We start from the raw sequence: 15775 nt of genomic DNA on the forward strand, positions 1-15775 counted from the left end.
AAGACTTTTTAGAATTCCATGACAATGAAGGCACAACATACCCAAATTTATGGGACACAGTGAAAGCAGTGCTAAAAGGAAAACTCAAAGCTCTGAGTGCTTCCAAAAAGAAACTGGAGAGAGCATACACTAGCAGCTTAACAGCTCATCTGAAAGCTCTAGAACAAAAAGAAGCAAATACACCTAAGATGGGTAGACAGCAGGAAATAATCTAACTCAGGGTTGAAATCACCCAAGTAAAAACAAAAGGAACCATACAAGGAATCAAAACCAGGAGCTGGGTCTTTGAGCAAATCAAGATAGATGAACCCTTAGACTAACCAGAGGGCACAGAGACAGAATCCAAATTAAAATCTGAAATGAAAAGGGAGATACAACAAACTAGGAAATCCAAAAAACATCAGATCCTACTACAAAGCCTATATTCAACAAAATGGAAAATCAACAAAATGAAATGAACAATTTTCTAGACAGATACTAAATACCTAAGTTAAATCAGGATCAGATAAACCATCTAAACAGTCCCATAACCCCTAAAGAAATAGAAGCAGTCATTAAAATCTCCCAACAAAAAAAGCTCAGGGCCAGATGGGTTTAGTATATAATTCTATCAGACCTTCAAAGAAGACCTAATACCAATACTCTTCAAACTATTCCACAAAATGAAACAGAAGGAACACTACCCAATTCATTCTATGAAGCCACAGTTACACTACTTATTCTACCTTGGAGATGGAATCTGTCTAATCAGGAACGTGTTAAATTTCCTTTCATAGAGGACTTCCCAAGAGATTTTTTTTCTACTTCTATCATGTTTAGTGTTCCAAATAGACTTTAAAAAGTGAAAAAAAATAAAAATAATAAAAGGAGCTAATGTTCCAAAGAGCATGTCATGAAATTTAGGGCTCTAAAAAGAAGAAAGAGACCCTTTGGAAGTTGAACGTGTTCAATAGATGACATGTACCATCCAGAAAAAAAATCCCATCATAAAGAATAACTAACGTTAGTGACACATTTTAAATTCTAACCTAGAGGGTATGCCAGGCACTCAGTTTATTACCAAATGCCCTGAGTGGGGTGATGGATTTCATGACTTATTAACAATCTTTGACAGTGTTTAGCCCTGTTTGTGTGAAATTTCTGTCTGGTAAATTATTATCACAAGCAAATTCTTGTGCCGGGTGGCACAGGAAGAATTCAGGAGAATTCTGCAGTTTGTACTCACTTCGGGTCTCCTTGTTAACCTCTGTAATTCTGACCTCATTTTGCAAACATTGGGTTTACAGATTTGTTTTTGCAAACAAGTTGATGGAATTTGCCAAGAGTGCTCCAAGTACCAGAGACGAATTCTCTTGAACCTGAATGGATGTATCCTCTACTTCATAGTGGAAACCATAATTCAGACTATTGCTCTATCTGTTGGGAGAGCCTGCTCAATTCTGTATTCTTAGGGATATCTATCTGAGCTGTGATGATTTCTCCAAGGAGTACCCATTTATTAAGTCCTACTGAAACATAGCTAGCAACGTACTTTGATGTTTTAAGTCACATTGCAAATCTCAATATGCCGTAATGTATGTGTGTGTGTGTGTATGTGTGTGTGTGTGTGTGTGTAGTTTGAGTAGAAAAATGAACAATTCACAGGAATTTTAAAATAGCTAAGATATGAGCAAGCATTGACTTTATTGCATCAAAGAATTGAGTTTATTGTAATCAGATTACAAAAGTCAGAAACAGCTGACAAAGGAAGCGCTGTTTCATATCACACAGAAGGCTAGAGGGTGTGTTGCTTCTTCTATTAGGTGGAAGACAGTCTAGTCTTAGAATTTCTCAGGCCCAGTGGTTCTCTTTTGAGGGCACAGGATGGTGATGAGAAGGCCAGTGGTAAGCTAGATGGGGGGCAGAGTGGACACTACAGCAAACAATGTAAAGACCATCCTACCATTTGTTACTGCCGTGTGAACTGAGGCAAGTTAGTTTCTCTATCTGTCAAGTGCAGATAATAATAGTATCTAGCCTCCTACATCACTGAGAACATTAGATCATTTATATAAAGTCCTGGAAAGGCTGCCTGGTTGGTGCAAGGCAAGCGATTCTGTTAGCTGTTGTCATATTATGAAAATCAGAGAGAAATCTAACATTGAAACCATTTTTTAAAAAATGACAGTGGTCATAAAGGCCGTGGTGGCGCACGCCTTTAATCCCAGCACTTGGGAGGCAGAGGCAGGCGGATTTTTGAGTTCGAGGCCAGCCTGGTCTACAGACTGAGTTCCAGGACAGCCAGGGTTATACAGAGAAACCCTGTCTCTAAAACAAAACAAAACAAAAAACAAAAAAAGTCAGTGCATATATACTTAGTCATCAAAATAAAGCTTTTAAACAATATTTAACCCTGAGTGATATGGTCATAGTAATTATCAGATCATGTGTCCAGTGGTGAGCCCAGTTTCTCTGGGAGGCATGGTTAGGGATAGTAGAGGTATCAAGAGAAGAGACCCTAATTTGATTTTATGGTATAGCAGCATAGAAAAAAAGGCCCAAAACAGGATTAAAGCAGTTTTTTTCTATTTGATGAGAGCATGATTTATATTTTTCCCACATTTTGCTTGTTTGTGTTTTGCAATGATGATTATCAAATACTGCAAAACATATAGAATTTCTGTATTCTTGCCTCTCATCTTTACAGATTGTATATTCAGCTGGATATGTTTCATTTCCCCGTCTTTTCAAAACTACTGTAAATTCACTTCCTTAAGATCTTCACCCACATACAATCTGCTGGGATTTTCTTGTACTTAACTTGCTTTGTTTGTGTATAGACCAGTCCCAAGGTCTCTCTCTCTCTCTCTCTCTCTCTCTCTCTCTCTCTCTCTCTCTCTCTCTCTCTCTCTCTGTGTGTGTGTGTGTGTGTGTGCAGAAGATGTGTTCATGCATCTGTCTGTCTGAAACACAAAGGTTCAACTGTTCTACTAGCAAGCTCAATGCCTAACCTCTCCAGAAAAATAAAGCAAGTGAAAAGATTTTTGTGCTGATATTTCACAAACACTGTCTAAGCCACCCATTCTAAGCATACCCATTCTGAATGCTGGAACACATAACTGCCTAATTGTTCTTACAGTAAACTCCCAGGGACTACACCCTTCATTACTTTGTGGCCTTCAGGTTTGTTTTTAGCACAGCATTACTAAAATACACACAGAGCACAAGACCATAGATAGGATGCTACTCTGCTCTGTGATGTTCTCGGGAGTGATTGAGGAGTTTTGGGTTTGTTCATCCACTTTGTACATGCTTCTTGTTTACAATTGCTTGTTTGATGTAGATAGTTTCATGAACCTGTCAGAGGATGTATTTAAGGTTTATACATTTATTAGAAGTTTGTAGATCTCACACTTTCTGGAAAGGATGAAAATCCTAGAAAGTGTTTTATCTAACTCCTCTTTTAGTTTTGACCAGTGGTTCTAAAATGGGACTCACACACCTCATCACCTGTAAGAAGACACATTTAGAATGGCTATATCATCTTTGATTTCTGTTTTATATCTCATATAAGGGGTATATCATGAACAAGACATGGGTTTGTTGTCATTGCCATTGATGAAAATAGGATTTTAAACTCAGACACTTCTGATGTGGGATATGCTTCAGTACAGATCTGAATAGTGACAGGCACTACTGTTCTAGTACCTGTGGTTGGTTTCTGTTGTTTAACAATAAGTTAGAATCAATTTAAGGCTGGAGAGGTGGCTCAGTGGTTAAAAAGCGCTTACTATTCTTACAGAGAACCTAGGCGGGGTTCCTAGCAGCCTTGTCAGGCTTCTCATGACCACTCGTAATGACAGTTCCAAGTGACCCAACACTGTATACTGGCCTCAGGGGTCTGTCTCACATATGCACACCATCACCAACCACAACACCAGGTAAATAAAGTTTTTTAAATTCTGTGTCCAGTCCCAGCTAGGAGTTGTGCTTCACGTTCCTGTGTGTCTTAGTTTTCCATTGCTGTGAAGAGATACCACAACCAAAACAACTTATAAAAGAGTTTATTGAGGCTTATTATCATCATGGTGGGTAGCAGGGCAGCAGACATGGTGGGTGCTAGAGCAGTCACTGAGAACTTGCAACCTGATCCACAGGCATGAGGCAGAGAGAACTAAGTGGAAATTGCGTTTACTTTTGAAGCCTCAAAGCCCACCTCCAGTGACACACCTCCACGGAGCCCCACCCCTAATCCTTCCCAACTGGTTTGATCAAGTGGACCAAGCCTTCAAATATGTGAACCTGTGGGGGCCATTATCATGCATACCACCCCAGTGTGTAAACCTGTCTTAAACTGCAGGGGGTGGAAACAGTCCACACCTTTTTGGGATTCACAGCCTGGCTGAAAAGTGTATAAAAGAAGGAAGTAGAAAATGCCATGTCATTCAAGGTTGCACTAGGAAACTGGCAGTGTGATTTTGTTCATTGAAAATCGTTAAGGTATGATGCACACATCACACACAGGGCATAATATACAGTCACAAATTCTAAGACTACATTAAACTCATGTCGAAATAGTTTCTTGATAAGCAGGTGAGGTTTTATGCTCTTATCTCCCGATTACTGGCGTTATCTGGACGAATGTCTATTGTTTCTCAGTATACTATTTGCCAGTTCCTTAAATGGGATTCTGATATTTCCTTTAAATGATGAGAGATAGCAGCATAGTAGTCCTGAGGGGAAAGTAAAGTTTTTTGATAGCATGCCTTTGGAATAGTGATAATTATGACTACATTATCACTTTGGAATAGTGATAATATAGAAAAGTAATTTAAAATCAGCATATTTTCATGTTAGGTTTGTAATGACAATGTATTATAAATAGGGTGGCTTAAAACAACAAACTTAGAAGCTGGAGAGATGACACCGTGGTTCAGAGCATTTGTTGCTCTTGCAGAGAACCCAAGTCAAATCCCAGTACCCAGATTGAGGCTCAGACCTGTAACTCCAGTTCTAGGAGATCTGACAGCCTCTTCTGGCCTTTGAGAACACAGAGAGGATGGTACACATGCATACATATGCGCAAAGTACTGAGTATACATAAAACATGCTATCTACAAAACATAAAAATGTATTTACTTATAGTTCTGAAAACATATGTCCTCCAATCTGCCTATCAGCAAGGACACATCCCCTCTGACACCTGTACAGAAATCCCTCTTTGCTGCTTCTGCTTCTGGTCACTTGCTCTTCCTTAGCTTGTAGCCATATCATTCTAAGCTCTGGCCCTGTCTTTACCTAGCATTCTCTCCGTGTTTTAATGCATGGACATTTATAAAGAAGCCATTGTATTGGTCAGGGCTCCACACATTGAAGAGTGACCTAATTTTAACTAATTGCAATTTTAGTGACCTACTTTCCAAATAATGCTGCCCCCCCCCCAATGAAGGACTGAAGATTATGAGTTTAATCTGTGGTTTTGTGGTAATTCTATTCAACTTATAACATTGAGGAATATATAAGTCTTTGGACACGTATCCCAAGACTACACAAGATGTCAGTTGATGTCTTCTCAGTGAATATTCAATAGCCATGTAAATTAAGTGTGGGACAACTGGAAGAAAAGAATGGCTCTTGGGTGTTTTGTCATTTGTCTACTTCTCTTTGTGGGTTCTAATATCTCAGCGATAGCTGGGAATCTATATAAACACAGTTACATTTTGTGTGACTTTTGGTCTTTCTGATGAAACTCCCTATGTGGGTGAGGATGTTACTGCAAGGCATTGGGTTTTCAAACTGCCTCATAACAGCGTCCAAACCTCAATGGCATTAGAGTCACAAGTATTTACTTCACAATGACCAGGCTGCGGGCTGACTGCGGTTTGGCTGATCTCTGCTGAGTTTGGCAGTGCTGAGGGCCAGGTCTGTTCTACATGTCCTAAAGCTGATAAAGGAACGTCAGCCACCCAAAGCCGGTTCATTAGATAGAGAGCAGTGACTCACCAGACTTGGTGCTTTGGGTCAGAATAAGTAATTTATTTTATTAGTGCTCACTGTCTATTCTGCCCGTCAGACATCATGTGACAAATTTAGTGGGTATCAGGAAGTACCCCCTGTGTGCTGGATAATGTTGGTTGTCAGTGTGGCAAAATCTACAACTCTCTGGGAAGGAAGTCTCAATGGGGGATTAGGTTGGCCTGTGGTTTAATTGAATTAGGAGGACACACCCTGAACGTGGGCAGCACCATTTTAAGCATTGGGCACTGGACTGAATGAAAAGAAGGAGCAGTCTCTGCTCATGACCGTGGATACAGTATGGCCAGCTGCCTCCTGACTTCTTAGAAATGGACCATAACCTGAAACTGTTAGCCCAAACAAATTGCTTCTCCCTTAAGTTTCTTGTGTCAGAATATCTTATCAAAACAGGAAGAGAGAGAGAGAGAGAGAGAGAGAGAGAGAAGGAGGGAGGGAGGGAGAAACAGCTCTGTACTAGTGTAAAAAGCACAGCAAGCATGATGGGGTTGGAGTGGGAGGTACATAATGAATAATCCAGTCTACCACAGATAATTTTATACAAGATTCTATAGAGAACTTTCTATGGAGTAACTCTGCATGAAATAAACCTTTAAAGAAAGGTATTCACTAAATGCTTGTTTCTTGACCCAGATTTTTGGAAAAATATACCTAATTTGCCCCACCCCCCAAAAAAACAAAATAAAACATCGGAATACTTTATCATGCTGGTTCAGTATCAAACTGTGCTCATTTCAGACTGTACTTACTACGGCTAGCTGCTTGTTGGACATGCTTGCTTGCTTGCCTAGGACAGGATCTTCTTCCTTGTTTCAGCCTAGGCAGATATAGAACATATTCTTTATCCTACCCTGGGCTTCAAAAGGAGGCCATCTTCCTGCCTCAGCTATAGATGCTCTGTGCACGTTGCCATCCAGAGCAAAGCTGACCAGGCTGCAGGCAACACCTCTCATCATTACCCAAGGTGAACAAGGCAGGCTGTGTGCACTCTACTGCTTCCTGGAGAGTATGCTGACAGTATTTTCATACAGAAAGAAGCCATACGCAGTGTGCACAACACTCCAAACGCATGTAAGAAAACAACTGTTTAAGGAAGCCTCACACCTCAAAGACCTTCTAGAAATATGCAGATTCATGTGGCTTGACTTCTTCCTCTTCCCCTTCTTTCTTCTCCTCTTTCTCTTCCTCCTCATCCTCTCTTCCCCCTTCACAAGATAAAGAACCAAAGAAAAAGCACCAGAAATGCCAACAGATGTAGAGACAGACATGTTTGCATACTCGGGAATCCTGTAAAAACCAAAACCATAACCCAACCAAACAAAACCCACCTCAATTTAACATTAGGAGACAAAGAACCTCCAAAGACAGTTGATCTAATTTTGTCCATTAGCAATCTACTGCAGAGCATAGGACCTACCCTTAAGAGTAGTTTGTTTCCCCAGTGAGACTTCCTTGGAGAAAAAAAAAAAAAACTTTTTCCGTTTGCAGGTGGCTCTCAATTGAAGGTAGCTTCTGGATTAGGGATGGAGGCTTGTGTCCACTTCTCCCTTTAGTCTCAGACCCCTTTTGATGCAGACCCTGCAGGCCATTTGCCTGCTGCCACAGTCTCTGTGAGTTTCTATGTGGTTCAACCCTGTTGTGCCTACAAGATCTTGATTTCTTTTGCTGTCCTCCCATCTCATTGGCTCCTACACTCTTTTCCTCTTCATGCACAGGGTTCCCTGATCCCTGAGGGGAGAGATTTGATGAAGACATACCTTTTAGGACTCAATGTTCCATGGTCTCTCACTCTGCGTTCTCTCTGGCTGTGGGTCTCTGTACTTTTTCCCATCTGCTACAGGAGGAAACTTCTCTGATGATGGTTGATCAAGACATGAGTATTACAGAATGTTTTTATTAGTCATTTTATTGCTGTGCTCCTTTGGCAGAACAGAAGCATTTCGTTTTTCTCTAGGACCATGATCTACATAGACTCAGGTTCTCTGTCGCCAAAGCAGCATTGGGTATGGGTTCCATCTTGTGGAGTGGACCTTAACTCAAATCAGGTATTGACTGGTTACTCCCACAAGCTCTGTGCCACTATGACACCAGCCTGTCTTGTAGTCAGATCATTTTTTTTATAACAAAGGACTCGTTGGTGTTTACCTTTCTCCTTTGGTAGTGTGTTGAGTACCTTCTAGTGCCCTGAATACTAATCAATAGGGGTGTTGGCCCTAGCTTGTTTGGTAAGTTGTTTGGTTATCTTTGGCTCTAGGGCTTTTCTGTCTTACTGGGCCAGCCCAAGAGAGCACCTGGGTTGTTTGAGGGGTTCCCATGGGAGCCTTTTGTTCAAGAACTTGATTAGCTATAACCTACTTCCGGTACTGGCAGCTTTATTTAGTAGCCAATTTGGGGTCTTTCTACTTATTTATGGGGCAATTTTATTTAGATTCTTTTCATATATGTATACATTTATGAAGCTTCTACTCTATTAGTTTTTCATATGACTCATCAGAATACCCTAATTTTTATCTCCTTTCTCCCTGCATTCTCTCCGTTCCTCCCTCTTCCCTCCCTGTTTGGTCCTTTCATTTCAATATGCTAACTCCCCATCCATAACTATTCTATTTCTCCTTCCTATGGAGTTCTCTCCCTCCTAGTCTCTTACTTTCTACCTCTGATGTTATATGGATTTTAACTTGCTTCTCAATGACTTAACAGTTAACATCCACACAAAGAGAATACTGTAACCACGGGCTTTTCCACCTGCACCCAAGCGCCCAGAGTAATGACTCTAAGACTTCTTACATATGAATAAATGCCTAGGCCAATAATAGCTTTGACTCATTTCTGCTAGCTCACAACTCAATCATCCCATTTATTCTGAGTGCTACATGGATGCTTACCCCGCCTTCAGATTCATACGACTCAGATTCATTACTGACAGGTGATGCTTCCATACATTGCACAAGTGAGTCTCTCTACAGAATACAAGCCATCTTTGTTTTTGTAGGTCTGAGTTACCTCACTAGGGATGATTTTGTTTCTCATTCTTCCCATTTGCCTGCAAATTTCATGATTTGATTTTTTTAATACCCAATGTATAAATGTACCAAATTTTCTTTATTTATTTATCTGCTTATTGACTTCTAGGTTGATTACAATTTCTGGCTATTATGAATACAGTAAAATTGAACATGGTAGAACAAGTTTTCCAGTAGTTAGATGAAGTGTCTTTTGGGCTTTTGGGTGTATGCTCAAAAGGGATATATGTGTGTGTGTGTGTGTGTGTGTGTGTGTGTGTGTGTGTGTATGGGTATGTCTATGTGTATGTATGTGTATATGTATATGTATATACTGAATCTTGAGGTTCATCTTTCTGAGGAACCACCACACTGATTTCCATAATGGCTATATAAGTTTGCACTCCAACAATGGGAGAGTGAGTGTTTCTTTTTCTCCACATCCTCTCCAGCATGACCTATCACTTCTTTTATTGATATGGGCCATTTTGGTTGGTGTGAGATGAAATCTCAAAGTGGTTTTAATTTGCATTTTACTTGGCTAGAGTCACTCAAAGATATTTTATATTATTTGAAGCTATTGTGAAATGTGCTGTTTCCCTAATTTCTTTCTCTGTCTGTCTGTTTTTGTATCTTGCTACTTTTCTGAAAGTGTTTCTCAGCTGTAGAAGTTTTCTAGTAGAATTTTTGGGGTCACTTATAAATACTATCATATCATATACAAATAAATATATTTTCCCTTCTCCCCTTCCTATTTATAACCTCTTGATCTTTATCAGCTGTCTTATATTTCTATCTATGACTGCAAGTTCCATATTGAATAGTTATGGAGAGTGGAAAGCCTTATCATGTTTCAGATTTAGTGGAAATACTTTTGAGTTTATCTCCATTTTAAGTTGATAACATGGGCTTTCTGCAAACAGTCTTTATTGTGTTGAAGTATTCTACTTGTATCCCCAGTTTCTCTAAGATAGGGTTTTGGTTAATCATAGGAAAATGAGGTCAATGCAGTTGGCTATACTAATATCCCTAACCACCATCTCCAAACATTGTACTCCAGCCATAGTAGACGGCTAGGGATTCTGCAAGCCCTGATTGTTCCCAGACATCCACTTCTCCATCCTGTTCCAGCCAGCTTCCTGTGCGTTCCCCTGCTGACTCCTGCTCCTCCTTCATAACCCAGCACTGACATCACCTATGACTGTCCTTGACACCCTTCCTCTTCCTGGAAGCCATTGGCTCCCTCTGTGCTGCAGGCCTCTGTATCTGCCAATACCAGAACATGCACTTTTCATCTTTAATGCTTGATGAGCCACTGCCTCTAGCCCTTCCTGAGCTTCCAGGCTGCTGAAGGGCTGCCTTCCCTCTGCACACCTACTATAGGGTATTTGGTCCACAGTAGATGTTTTCACAGGAATCCACTCTGGTTCTGCTGAGTGAGTAGCTTTCTGAGGACATGCTGAATCTCAGGGGTCCCTGGTTCCTATTTGGGAATCATCTCATAATATCCTTGAGATCTAGTGCATAGTTTACATGAGAATTTTACTCTAGAGTTTACTAGAGGATTCTCTTTCTAACTTAAGTTGAAATTAAACTCTTTCCCATCTCCAGGTTTGTAGCATTTCTTACATATTTGATCACTCCTGATTCCTGGTTTTTTTGTCTTGGAGAGATCTTGTATGAATTTCCCCTTCTTAGAACTTGTAAAATAACCAGTTCTGATTAGAGGTAGATGTTCATTTATAGAATGTAGTGCTTGGGGTGGGATTTCCTCTCTGTTCTGTAAGTATACATCAAAACTCTCTCATTTAATTCATGTTTCTGAGGAAGAGAAAGTGAACAAGAATTGATCCCCCCACTTACCTTACTGTTCACACACTTAGGTGCATTTCCCTAGGGACAACGCCCTTGACAGATTCTTAACCTTCCCTTGTTTATTAATCTGCCTCAGGCGTAACCTTTGGCTTTGTCTGGCCATCTCACCTCTGCTGTGTGTGCTCTTTGTATGCCATTCCATGTTTGTTTATTTGGGCATTGTCTCTTGGTTCTCTTGAAGGTTTGTGGTGCAGATTTGGATTTGGTTCTGTGTCTCTCTTCCCATCTTTTTCTTTTTGTTAAGAAAAACATTCAAATTTCTGGTGAGTTTTGAATAGCCTTCCATGGTTTGAATGTGGCTGTGAGAGAGAAGGAACACCTGTCGTTTTTTGTTATGTATAATTTTCTGGAAGAAAATGTCTCCATAAAAGGTATATCTTGGTCACTTCTGCAGGGGCCAGATTGGGTGTCACTAAGCCCCTAATGTGTGTGCCTGACTTTATTCAGCTGTTATCAGGAACAATGTCCTTGGGGAGACAAACAATGGGTGGGCGTTGGGGACTGCCTGCCTGGTTATATCTGCCTGCTCAAGGACTACAGTGTGTCAGATGTGGGCCCAGAAGCCTTGCAGCACATTGCAGTCCACATTAGCTTGCTACAACAGGGAGTCTCCATTAGCTCTGCCCTTGAATATGTTGGTGATACTTCAGTCTCACACAGAGGACACTGTACTCAGGATTCAAAAAATATCTTATCTGGATCGTAGCTTTAAGGAGGGGAGGGGTTTCTGTGTTTTTTGAAAAATGAACTGAATTTAGGTTGATATTGGCCATTCTGGTTTAAAATTGAAAAGAAAAAAGAAAGAAAGAAACATTTAGATGAATGATTTATCTTGCACTCCCTCAGAAAACACTTTTATGTCTGCAATAGACCGTAATTGCGGGAGACTCTCGTCCTGAGTGTATTGATATGGGGAACGTTAACATTAAATGAATGAAGTGCTTTTAAGAAGCCCATTAGAAGCACTTACCCAGAAAATGCCGCTCCTATTAGAGACTGAGTTAGGGGCGCTGCTTCCTCACTGGAGCGTGAAGTCTGCAGAGGGCTGCTCTGTGGTGTTCCCCAAAGTGCCTTCTCAGCCAATGTGGACCTCTTCCTGTTCTATCTGCTGCTGTGTTTCCAGATGAAAGGAGTACTTCTGTCTTGTTTTAAGAATCATTTTAAAATTCAAAGACTGAAAAAAACCAAACAGAATTAGCATATTTTAATTTATCTAATAGAATATTGGGGGTGGGGAAGGGTAGGGCTTTGGCTTAATTAGTTGTAACCAGAACAATAGCACCAGATATCAGTTCACGGATTGTTCCCTTGTCTCCCTCCCTTGCCAATTTTTGTCAACATTTTTCTTCTGGAATCAAAATATTGGCATTTGGCATTGGCCTTTAATATAAAAAAATTTCCAATTAGATTGTCATGGTTCATATTTATTCATGAGAAGAAGAAGTCTAAAAAACAGAGATCATAACATATTGGAGCTTTGTGGAAGAGAACTTTAAAATAGGCCATATGGCCCAGGTAGATTGGAGAGTTGAGGCTTTGAATCAATTCAATACTCTGAAGGAAGCTGAAAGGAGCCTACATCACCATCAAAATTTTTATTATATATATAATAAAATAAATATAAAATAAACTTTATTATATATTTGTTATATATTGTATGTAATATTTATATACCAAACACTTTTAAAGTTTACCCTGTGTTGAGCTCTTCACACCAATTCTGGATTAATGTGACCTCTTGCTTAAAAAACTTTTGTCAGAATTGGTACCAATTGTAGTACCATATACTTAGGAAAGCCAAAGGTAGCCAAGGTGTTTGGCGTGAAAGCAGCTTACGGTTTGGACTGTGGAAGCTAAGGGAAGAGGTGTGTCACATATGATGCAATGCCCTGAGGTAGAAGATAGCAGGTGACTTGCATTCCTGACGAGGAGAGAAAAGGGCACACAAGAAAGGCTTGTGCTAGATCTGGTCTGGAGAAACAAGGTAACCTCGAGCCCAGGAAAGGTATGAAGAACAGGGTAGAGTTGAGAAAGAGCCCAGATTCAAACCATAGTGTGGGATAGAGCTAACTAGAGCTAGAGGTTCGGCTCCTGCCTTTCTCCTTTTTCTTATATCACCCCAGATTCTCGGATGGACATAAAGTACTTTAGCTCACCATAGTTTGGCCTCCATGCCCACTGCTCCTTGGACTCAGTTCTAGCTGGTAAGCCCAGCTACACTTGTCTTGCCTGCATGGTGTTTGCTGGAAACATTAGCCATTTTATCCCATGTTACATTTTTTGGGTCATCTCCCATTACTTTTGACTCCAAAATTTATTACAAGACACCGAAGAATACAAAACTGGATCTAAATCCCTGCTTCATTCTCTTGAGTGAGGGAAATTAGTTGATATCTCACATCCCCATCCTCACATCCCCAACCCACTTAAAGACAGGATTTCTGAGTGAAGTGGTTCTGAGGATTGACAGTGAAGATAATAGGCTGTCATAAGTGACGGTGGTCGATGACAGCGAGATTGGTTCCTTTCCTCCATCTTGGGGGTCCCTTATCTCTATCTATCAATCACAGTCTTAACTATCCTGTATGCTTTGTTATGTTACTGTCAATGTGCTAGATCCTGAAGTGTTTTTTTTTTCTTTGATAGCTCAGAGTTGCTATGATCCATTGGCAGTTTGCTCCTGTTTGTTTTCCCCATGGGATTAATTTTCTATTTTTATGTTTCTGATGTCACAGCTTGTGCCAAGCATCCAGGGTAATCTCATAATATTAGGTATTTTTCTTTTCTTTTGTTCATTTTGCCTTTAATTACAACCATATGCTGCAGATTTCTTATTCTTTTCCCTCTTTAGTCTCCTAACCAAGTGCACCAAAAGACTAGAAAATGTCTCTAGTTGACGACCCACAGGCCCTTAGAAGCCATACATGAACCCCCTACACACACACACACACACACACCACACACACACACAGGATGCCCTCTTCCTGTACACAGAATGGTAGCTCTATTGTCACAGTCTACCTGGTCGGGAAGAAGAAACATGTCGGCCTTCATTCCTCCTTCTCCTGCCCTATCCATATTGAATAGACCACCAAATCTCAATTTGCTCACCTCTTAAGTGTTCCTCACATTCATTCCTTTCTGTACCAAGTGCTGTCGCCCAGTTTTCAGCCTTGTTCTCTTTAACCAAATTTAACCCTAAGTTCTGACGACTCTCCTGCCTTCATTGTTTGAGGTCACTGGATGAGAAAGTCGGTATTCTCATGAATAGCCATTGGAGTACTTTGCTCATGGCATAACTGCTGCAAATACAGTCCTTGGAGTTCACTTAGAGCTGGCTAGCAACAGCTTCAAAGAGTGGGAAGTGCAGGGTGCCTAGCAGGGGTGATGGTGGGTCATCTTTCGTCCATGACTTGTATCCTTTCTCCCAGGCCTTTCTCTTCAGTCCCACGCTGCTGTGCTGCAGTGGCCCTGGGCAGCAGGCAGCTCTTCTGTTCTCTTGTTTGGGTTCAAGCAGAACCACTTCCCTGTAGCTGTCTTGGGAAGCCCACAGTAGCACCCACATCCTTAATGTTTGAAATGAAGGTGTCAGATGGCTTAGTAAGGCTGAGTGGTTTGTTTTTTTAATGTTGACTGCTTTGGGGAGGGTGGAGTCTCAGAGATGGTGACTGGGCAGTTAAGAACATATGCTATTCTTGAAGAAAATTGAGTTTGATTCCCAGCTTTCACAGAAGGCAGCTCAGAACTGCCTCTAATTCCAGTTCCAGGGGATCTGAGGCCTATGGCCTCTGCAAGTACCTGTACTTATGTGCATGTATTCAAACAGACACACACATGTAATTAAATCTAATTTTTAAAACATTAAGGCTTTTAATTGACAAAAATTGCATTTTTATCAAGTCCAACTGGACACATTTTGAGCTATGTACATCTTAGAATGCTAATTTTAAGTGTTCTTTCTGTAGTCTCCTGTGACACCCATGTCTCCTCTGAAACAGTAGATTCTTGTAACATTACAGTTCTGTATCAGCCTCACATAAGACAGTGGATCCCATTAGAGTAAATCTAATGCCTCATTTAGCTTGAAGCACAAACTAATAGTGCCTTTTCTATAATGTATGTTGAGTGTGCAACTGAACTGAATTAAAATAAAGACAGAGACCAGTTTGTTTTGTAAATGTGCTTTGCTTTCTTCACATTTAAATGTGAGCCTGAGCATGCTCAGTAGTGTGTGAATGCCAAAGCACTGTCAGTAACTGAACTTGCTGAACCTGGTAGTAAGTGGACTTGGAGGATTTTGGGCAGAGGACTAGCGTGATGAAAGTGGTGTTTAGGGAAGACTGCTCCATAAACAAGCTTTTGTTATTGATTTAAGCCATCACAGCACGGGGAGTTGAGGGTGTCTGTCTAGAGAGAGGCCGAGCAAGCCTCTAAAGGCATAGCTTTCAGAGTAGTTTCCTCTGGGCTTCCGTTTCCACAGTTGCTCAAGTAGTTAAAAAGAGAATACCAAAGTTACTTTTACTTTTGAACAAAGCATATTTCTATAAAATACTCACGTAAGCCATCTTCATACTATTCGTGAGAACTATTTAGAGTGAATTGTGGGGAAAGAGAGTTTGTGAGTATGGTATTTTAAAAATAAATTTGTAAAAGCAGTTTGTAGCACTAGCCTGGTCTTCTGGTCAGTGAAGTTTTTGTTTTGATATTACTGTTAATTATGAAGAAAGCATTCTGGTTTGGTTTCCCCTCCCTAGTCTGCTTTGTGGCTTAGCATTCTAATTGTAGTGTTGTGGTTTGCCTGACTCCCAACCCATTTGCATTTTGTACTTAACTCATGTGACTGTTTCCTGGTTAAAGTTTATCCTTCGTTTGTTTTGGACCATGTC

The 15775-nt window shown here is 40.5% G+C and overlaps 1 protein-coding gene and 1 long non-coding RNA gene across 5 annotated transcripts in view; one reads left to right on the top strand and one right to left on the bottom strand.

The window, feature by feature from the left end:
* Ncoa7 (nuclear receptor coactivator 7) overlaps nucleotides 1-15775 on the top strand; it is a 168697-nt gene that overhangs the window by 10776 nt on the left and 142146 nt on the right. The gene's annotated exons all lie outside the window — the stretch shown is intronic.
* On the bottom strand, nucleotides 4028-14468 carry LOC127673576 (uncharacterized). 3 transcript variants are annotated; one of them, XR_007975218.1, is made up of 5 exons: nucleotides 14001-14468; nucleotides 11860-12063; nucleotides 10998-11188; nucleotides 7770-7864; nucleotides 4028-7217 (listed from the first exon to the last, which is right to left on the bottom strand). It is a non-coding gene; the product is annotated as an uncharacterized LOC127673576 (long non-coding RNA). The 3 variants fall into 3 exon arrangements; XR_007975217.1 differs by having other exon boundaries at nucleotides 4028-7846; XR_007975216.1 differs by having other exon boundaries at nucleotides 4028-7864.

The sequence above is a fragment of the Apodemus sylvaticus genome, chromosome 23 (assembly GCF_947179515.1).
Source record: "Apodemus sylvaticus chromosome 23, mApoSyl1.1, whole genome shotgun sequence".
Classification (NCBI taxonomy): Eukaryota; Metazoa; Chordata; class Mammalia; order Rodentia; family Muridae; genus Apodemus; species Apodemus sylvaticus.